The sequence below is a fragment of the Cherax quadricarinatus genome, chromosome 72 (assembly GCF_038502225.1).
Source record: "Cherax quadricarinatus isolate ZL_2023a chromosome 72, ASM3850222v1, whole genome shotgun sequence".
Taxonomy (NCBI): domain Eukaryota; kingdom Metazoa; phylum Arthropoda; class Malacostraca; order Decapoda; family Parastacidae; genus Cherax; species Cherax quadricarinatus.
Window position 1 is genome coordinate 10,394,470 of NC_091363.1, and position 10,000 is coordinate 10,404,469.

A 10,000-nucleotide genomic window follows, 5' to 3' on the forward strand; every position below is an offset into this window, starting at 1 on the left:
GAACACGGGGTGCACAATAATGAACACGGGGTGCACAATAATGAACACAGGGTGCACAATAATGAACACGGGGTGCACAATAATGAACACAGGATACACAATAATGAACACGGGGTGCACAATAATGAACACGGGGTGCACAATAATGAACACGGGTGCACAATAATGAACACGGGGTGCACAATAATGAACACGGGGTGCACAATAATGAACACGGGTGCACAATAATGAACACGGGGTGCACAATAATGAACACGGGGTGCACAATAATGAACACAGGGGTGCACAATAATGAACACGGGGTGCACAACAACGAACATGGGATACACAATAATGAACACGGGTCACAATAATGAACACGGGTGCACAATAATGAACACGGGTGCACAATAATGAACACGGGGTGCACAATAATGAACACGGGGTGCACAATAATGAACACGGGGTGCACAATAATGAACACGGGGTGCGCAATAATGAACACGGGGTACAATAATAATGAACACGGGTGCACAATAATGAACACAGGGGTGCACAATAATGAACACGGGGTGCACAATAATGAACACGGGTGGGGCTACAATAATGAACACGGATACACAATACTGAACACGGGGTGCACAATAATGAACACGGGATACACAATAATGAACACGGGGTGCACAATAATGAACACGGGATACACAATAATGAACACGGGGTGCACAATAATGAACACGGGTGCACAATAATGAACACGGGTGCACAATAATGAACACGGGTGCACAATAATGAACACGGGTTTCACAATAATGAACACGGGGTGCACAATAATGAACACGGGGTGCACAATAATTGAACACAGGGTGCACAATAATGAACACGGATACACAATAATGAACACGGGGTGCACAATAATGAACACGGGGTGCACAATAATGAACACGGGGTGACAACAATGAACACAGGGGTGCACAATAATGAACACGGGTGCACAATAATGAACACGGGGTGCACAATAATGAACACGGGTGCACAATAATGAACACGGGTACACAATAACGAACACGGGGTGCACAACAATGAACACGGGTGGCAATAACGAACACGGGGTGCACAATAATGAACACAGGGTGCACAATAATGAACACGGGTGCACAATAATGAACACGGGGTGCACAATAATGAACACGGGATACACAATAATGAACATGGGGTACAATAATGAACACGGGATACACAATAATGAACACGGGGTGCACAATAATGAACACGGGATACACAATAATGAACACGGGGTGCACAATAATGAACACGGGATACACAATAATGAACACGGGGTGCACAATAATGAACACGGGATACACAATAATGAACACGGGGTGCACAATAATGAACACGGGGTGCACAATAATGAACACGGGATACACAATAATGAACACGGGGTGCACAATAATGAACACGGGGTGCACAATAATGAACACGGGTGCACACACGAACACGGGGTGACAATAATGAACACGGGTTTCACAATAATGAACACGGGGTGCACAATAATGAACACGGGGTTCACAATAATGAACACGGGGTGCACAATAATGAACACGGGGTGCACAATAATGAACACGGGGTGCACAATAATGAACACGGGGTGCAACAATAATGAACACGGGGTGCACAATAATGAACACGGGGTGCACAATACGAACACGGGTGCATCAATAATGAACACGGGGTGCACAAGGGAATGAACACGGGATAACAATAACGAACACGGGGTGCACAATAATGAACACGGGTGCACAATAATGAACACGGGTGCACAATAATGAACACGGGTGCACAATAATGAACACGGGGTGCACAATAATGAACACGGAGTGCACAATAATGAACACGGGGTGCACAATAATGAACACGGGGTGCACAATAATGAACACGGGGTGCACAATAATGAACATGGGATACACAATAATGAACACGGGGTGCACAATAATGAACACGGGGTGCACAATAATGAACACGGGGTGCACAATAATGAACACGGGGTGCACAATAATGAACACGGGGTGCACAATAATGAACACGGGGTGCACAATAATGAACACGGGGTACACAATAATGAACACGGGGTACACAATAATGAACACGGGGTGCACAATAATGAACACGGGGTGCACAATAATGAACACGGGGTGCACAATAATGAACACGGGGTGCACAATAATGAACACGGGATACACAATAATGAACACGGGGTGCACAATAATGAACACGGGATACACAATAATGAACACGGGGTGCACAATAATGAACACGGGATACACAATAATGAACACGGGGTGCACAATAATGAACACGGGATTCACAATAATGAACACGGGGTGCACAATAATGAACACGGGATGCACAATAATGAACACGGGGTGCACAATAATGAACACGGGATGCACAATAATGAACACGGGGTGCACAATAATGAACACGGGGTGCTACAATGAACACAGGGATACACAATAATGAACACGGGGTGCACATAATGAACACAGGGGTGCACAATAATGAACACGGGTGCACAATAATGAACACGGGGTGCACAATAATGAACACGGGTGCACAATAATGAACACGGGGTGCACAATAATGAACACGGGGTGCGCAACAATGAACACGGGGTGCACAATAATGAACACGGGGTGCACAATAATGAACACGGATACAACAATGAACACGGGGTGCACAATAATGAACACGGGGTGCACAATAATGAACACGGGGTACAATAATGAACACGGGTGCACAATAATGAACACGGGGTGCACAATAATGAACACGGGGTGCACAATACTGAACACGGGGTGCACAATAATGAACACGGGGTGCACAATAATGAACACGGGGTGCACAATAATGAACACGGGGTGCACAATAATGAACACGGGATACACAATAATGAACACGGGGTGCACAATAATGAACACGGGGTGCACAATAATGAACACGGGGTGCACAATAATGAACACGGGGTGCACAATAATGAACACGGGGTGCACAATAATGAACACGGGGTGCACAATAATGAACACGGGGTGCACAATAATGAACACGGTGTGCACAATAATGAACACGGGGTGCACAATAATGAACACGGGGTGCACAATAATGAACACGGGGTGCACAATAATGAACACGGGGTGCACAATAATGAACACGGGGTGCACAATAATGAACACAGGGGTACAATAATGAACACGGGGTGCACAATAATGAACACGGGGTGCATAATAATGAACACGGGGTGCACAATAATGAACACGGGGTGCACAATAATGAACACGGGTGCACAATAATGAACACGGGGTGCACAATAATGAACACGGGGTGCACAATAATGAACACGGGGTGCACAATAATGAACACGGGGTGCACAATAATGAACACGGGGTGCACAATAATGAACACGGGGTGCACAATAATGAACACGGGGTGCACAATAATGAACACGGGATACACAATAATGAACACGGGGTGCACAATAACGAACACGGGGCACAATAATGAACACGGGGTGCACAATAATGAACACGGGGTGCACAATAATGAACACGGGGTGCACAATAATGAACACGGGGTGCACAATAATGAACACGGGGTGCAATAATAATGAACACGGGGTGCACAATAATGAACACGGGGTGCACAATAATGAACACGGGGTGCACAATAATGAACACGGGGTGCACAATAATGAACACGGGGTGCACAATAATGAACACGGGGTGCACAATAAACTAGCAACTTCCCAGCAGCTTCATCCTGTGTGATAAATCAATACGCATTTAGCGCTCCCTATTAATGTGTTACTGCTAATACTCCAACTACAGCTAATACTAATAATAATAATACTATACTACTACTACTATTATTATTATTACTACTACTTCTACTACTACTACTGCTACTACTACTACTGCTGCTACTACTGCTACTATTACTACTACTACCTACTGCACACCACCACCTACCTACCACTACCACCACCACCTACACTACTCCACCACCACCTGCTGCACCACCACCACCACCACCACCACCACCTACTTACCACCACCACCATCCGTCACCACCACCACCACCACCTATCATCACCACCACCACCTACTACCTACCTACTAACACCTACCACCGCCTGCCTACCACCACCACCACCATATCACCTACCACCACCACCACTCACCACTCCCCACCTACCTACCAATTATTAAATATTCGCCGGTATTCTCCCGGTCCGGGCCTTTTCCAAGTGGTAGCCCGGCCTTGGCTCCCTCTCTAGGGAGTGTCTGAGACCTAAGTCTGCCATGGGAGGAGGCACAAGTTACCCCTCATCTTTGGGACCAACTGTCCCCAGGCCTAGTTTCTCGTAGGGAGAAGCTAGGCCTCTCTGGTCTGACAGTCTTGTGAGCTGCAAGTTCTGGCTCAGGCACCTACCCTACCCTAGAATGGCTGGGCATGGTGTCGATGATGTACTACTACTACTGCTACTATTATTATTACTACTACTACTACTACTACTACTACTACTACTACTAATAATAATAATAATAATAATAATAATAATAATAATAATAATAATAATAATAATAATAATAATAACAATAATAATAATAATAATAATAATCATATATAATAATAAATAATAATATAATAATAATTATAAAATACCATAATAATAAATGTAATAATAATAAATTGTGCTGGAATTTCGACTTTTTCCTCAAATTTATATTAATGATTTGTATTTGAATTGCATTTCGAATATTAAATAATATATTTAGATTCTCATAGTTTCCTTCAGGAGTGTAACTACACTTCATGAAAGTCCATGGAAAAAAATAGTTTGGGTGTTCCTAATAGGCTTTCCCAGGCAGGAGTAGGCTGAAAAATACTACAAATAGATATGAATGTTTATTATGGTTTAACTCAGCTATACAAATATTTTACATATAAAGTTTTTAGTTCTATCACTGTTCAGTAAAGTAACACAAGTAGTTAATTATGTACAAGAAATATATATATATATATATATATATATATATATATATATATATATATATATATATATATATATATATATATATATATATATATATATATATATATATATATATATTTAACAAGTCGGCCGTCTCCCACCGAGGCATGGTGACCACCGAGGCATGGTGACCACCGAGGCATGGTGACCACCGAGGCAGGGTGACCACCGAGGCAGGGTGACCACCGAGGCATGGTGACCACCGAGGCATGGTGACCACCGAGGCATGGTGACCACCGAGGCAGGGTGACCACCGAGGCAGGGTGACCACCGAGGCATGGTGACCACCGAGGCAGGGTGACCACCGAGGCATGGTGACCACCGAGGCATGGTGACCACCGAGGCATGGTGACCACCGAGGCATGGTGACCACCGAGGCATGGTGACCACCGAGGCAGGGTGACCACCGAGGCATGGTGACCACCGAGGCATGGTGACCACCGAGGCATGGTGACCACCGAGGCATGGTGACCACCGAGGCAGGGTGACCACCGAGGCATGGTGACCACCGAGGCATGGTGACCACCGAGGCATGGTGACCACCGAGGCAGGGTGACCACCGAGGCATGGTGACCACCGAGGCATGGTGACCACCGAGGCAGGGTGACCACCGAGGCATGGTGACCACCGAGGCAGGGTGACCACCGAGGCAGGGTGACCACCGAGGCCTGGTGACCACCGAGGCAGGGTGACCACCGAGGCAGGGTGACCACCGAGGCATGGTGACCACCGAGGCAGGGTGACCACCGAGGCAGGGTGACCACCGAGGCAGGGTGACCACCGAGGCATGGTGACCACCGAGGCAGGGTGACCACCGAGGCATGGTGACCACCCAGGCAGGGTGACCACCGAGGCATGGTGACCACCGAGGCAGGGTGACCACCGAGGCATGGTGACCACCGAGGCATGGTGACCACCGAGGCATGGTGACCACCGAGGCATGGTGACCACCGAGGCATGGTGACCACCGAGGCATGGTGACCACCGAGGCATGGTGACCACCGAAGCATGGTGACCACCGAGGCATGGTGACCACCGAGGCATGGTGACCACCGAGGCAGGGTGACCACCGAGGCATGGTGACCACCGAGGCAGGGTGACCACCGAGGCATGGTGACCACCGAGGCATGGTGACCACCGAGGCAGGGTGACCACCGAGGCATGGTGACCACCGAGGCATGGTGACCACCGAGGCATGGTGACCACCGAGGCATGGTGACCACCGAGGCATGGTGACCATCGAGGCATGGTGACCACCGAGGCAGGGTGACCACCGAGGCAGGGTGACCACCGAGGCATGGTGACCACCGAGGCAGGGTGACCACCGAGGCATGGTGACCACCGAGGCAGGGTGACCACCGAGGCATGGTGACCACCGAGGCAGGGTGACCACCGAGGCATGGTGACCACCGAGGCAGGGTGACCACCGAGGCATGGTGACCACCGAGGCAGGGTGACCACCGAGGCATGGTGACCACCGAGGCAGGGTGACCACCGAGGCATGGTGACCACCGAGGCAGGGTGACCACCGAGGCATGGTGACCACCGAGGCAGGGTGACCACCGAGGCAGGGTGACCACCGAGGCAGGGTGACCACCGAGGCAGGGTGACCACCGAGGCATGGTGACCACCGAGGCAGGGTGACCACCGAGGCATGGTGACCACCGAGGCAGGGTGACCACCGAGGCAGGGTGACCACCGAGGCAGGGTGACCACCGAGGCATGGTGACCACCGAGGCAGGGTGACCACCGAGGCAGGGTGACCACCGAGGCAGGGTGACCACCGAGGCAGGGTGACCACCGAGGCATGGTGACCACCGAGGCAGGGTGACCACCGAGGCATGGTGACCACCGAGGCAGGGAGACCACCGAGGCATGGTGACCACCGAGGCAGGGTGACCACCGAGGCATGGTGACCACCGAGGCAGGGTGACCACCGAGGCATGGTGACCACCGAGGCATGGTGACCACCGAGGCAGGGTGACCACCGAGGCATGGTGACCACCGCGGCAGGGTGACCACCGAGGCAGGGTGACCACCGAGGCATGGTGACCACCGAGGCATGGTGACCACCGAGGCATGGTGACCACCGAGGCATGGTGACCACCGAGGCATGGTGACCACCGAGGCATGGTGACCACCGAGGCAGGGTGACCACCGAGGCATGGTGACCACCGAGGCATGGTGACCACCGAGGCAGGGTGACCACCGAGGCATGGTGACCACCGAGGCATGGTGACCACCGAGGCAGGGTGACCACCGAGGCAGGGTGACCACCGAGGCAGGGTGACCACCGAGGCATGGTGACCACCGAGGCATGGTGACCACCGAGGCAGGGTGACCACCGAGGCAGGGTGACCACCGAGGCATGGTGACCACCGAGGCATGGTGACCACCGAGGCAGGGTGACCACCGAGGCATGGTGACCACCGAGGCAGGGTGACCACCGAGGCATGGTGACCACCGAGGCAGGGTGACCACCGAGGCATGGTGACCACCGAGGCAGGGTGACCACCGAGGCAGGGTGACCACCGAGGCAGGGTGACCACCGAGGCAGGGTGACCACCGAGGCAGGGTGACCACCGAGGCAGGGTGACCACCGAGGCAGGGTGACCACCGAGGCAGGGTGACCACCGAGGCAGGGTGACCACCGAGGCAGGGTGACCACCGAGGCAGGGTGACCACCGAGGCATGGTGACCACCGAGGCAGGGTGACCACCGAGGCAGGGTGACCACCGAGGCATGGTGACCACCGAGGCAGGGTGACCACCGAGGCAGGGTGACCACCGAGGCAGGGTGACCACCGAGGCAGGGTGACCACCGAGGCAGGGTGACCACCGAGGCATGGTGACCACCGAGGCAGGGTGACCACCGAGGCAGGGTGACCACCGAGGCATGGTGACCACCGAGGCAGGGTGACCACCGAGGCAGGGTGACCACCGAGGCAGGGTGACCACCGAGGCAGGGTGACCACCGAGGCAGGGTGACCACCGAGGCATGGTGACCACCGAGGCAGTGTGACCACCGAGGCAGGGTGACCACAGAGGCAGGGTGACCACCGAGGCAGGGTGACCACCGAGGCATGGTGACCACCGAGGCAGGGTGACCACCGAGGCAGGGTGACCACCGAGGCAGGGTGACCACAGAGCCAGGGTGACCACCGAGGCAGGGTGACCACCGAGGCATGGTGACCACCGAGGCAGGGTGACCTGGAATGGTGGCCCTCATCCTCAGAGAAGACAATAAACGTACCTCAGGGAAAACTCAAGGTTCTCCCCGGAGCTGTTTGAATATTTTCTTCTCCTACCACCCCCTATATATTTTATATTCTATGGGAAAATTTATTAATAGACAGAATACATTTACAGAAAACACAAGCATGGATACAATGGTACAATAGATCAAAGATTATGAATCTCCTCCAGCTCCTCCGAAGCCGGACGCGAGCCAAGTATGCAGCAAGCATTTCCCACTGAAATTTAGATTTAAACAAAGAGGTTTTTCAATGGAAATTCAAGCTTGACAAGAGGTATATATGAAACACAAAACGTTTTAATCATACAGTTTATAATCTTGAAGATCTATAATAAAATTGAATAACAGAACAGAAATAGGAAAATAACAGAAAGAAAATATATTCATTTCTGTTAGTGAGTCTAACAACTACCATCAGTTGGCAAGTTCTTAATTTTAAATTATTTGGGAAAGTTGTTAATGGACAAGTCAACGATGGGGGCAAATGGTATCAAATACCGAGACGATGAATAAAGACAAGTGCAACATAATACCATTCATTATTGCCAACGTTTCGCCCACACAGTGGGCTTTATCAAACAGGTGTCTCTACCAAGTCAACACAGCTAAGTGACGCTATTATGTCACTATAAGTCTTTTAATACATACATGTATAAAATATACAGGACTACATAGCTAAGGAGGTCTCTGGTTAAAGAAGGTTGTGTGGACTTGTGTGGCTCGAGGAATTTTATGTGAAGTGCTTGAGCACAAGAAACATTGTCTCGTGTAAGAAGCTTTCAGGAGCTTTGTGGTGTTCTGGAAGCAGAGCTACGTGTTGTAAAGGTTGTTCTAGTTCTCAAGGATGAAGTTCTAGGTCTCAGGATGAAGTTCTAGGTCTCAAGGATGAGGTTTTAGGTCTCAGGATGAAGTTCTAGGTCTCAAGGATGAGGTTTTAGGTCTCAGGATGAAGTTCTAGGTCTCAAGGATGAGGTTTTAGGTCTCAGGATGAAGTTCTAGGTCTCAAGGATGAAGTTCTAGGTCTCAGGATGAAGTTCTAGGTCTCAAGGATGAGGTTTTAGGTCTCAGGATGAAGTTCTAGGTCTCAAGGATGAGGTTTTAGGTCTCAGGATGAAGTTCTAGGTCTCAAGGATGAGGTTTTAGGTCTCAGGATGAAGTTCTAGGTCTCAAGGATGAAGTTCTAGGTCTCAGGATGAAGTTCTAGGTCTCAAGGATGAGGTTTTAGGTCTCAGGATGAAGTTCTAGGTCTCAAGGATGAGGTTTTAGGTCTCAGGATGAAGTTCTAGGTCTCAAGGATGAGGTTTTAGGTCTCAGGATGAAGTTCTAGGTCTCAAGGATGAGGCTTTAGGTCTCAGGATGAAGTTCTAGGTCTCAAGGATGAGGTTTTAGGTCTCAGGATGAAGTTCTAGGTCTCAAGGATGAGGTTTTAGGTCTCAGGATGAAGTTCTAGGTCTCAAAGATGAGGTTTTAGGTCTCAGGATGAAGTTCTAGGTCTCAAGGATGAGGTTTTAGGTCTCAGGATGAAGTTCTAGGTCTCAAGGATGAAGTTCTAGGTCTCAGGATGAAGTTCTAGGTCTCAAGGATGAGGTTTTAGGTCTCAGGATGAAGTTCTAGGTCTCAAGGATGAGGTTTTAGGTCTCAGGATGAAGTTCTAGGTCTCAAGGATGAGGTTTT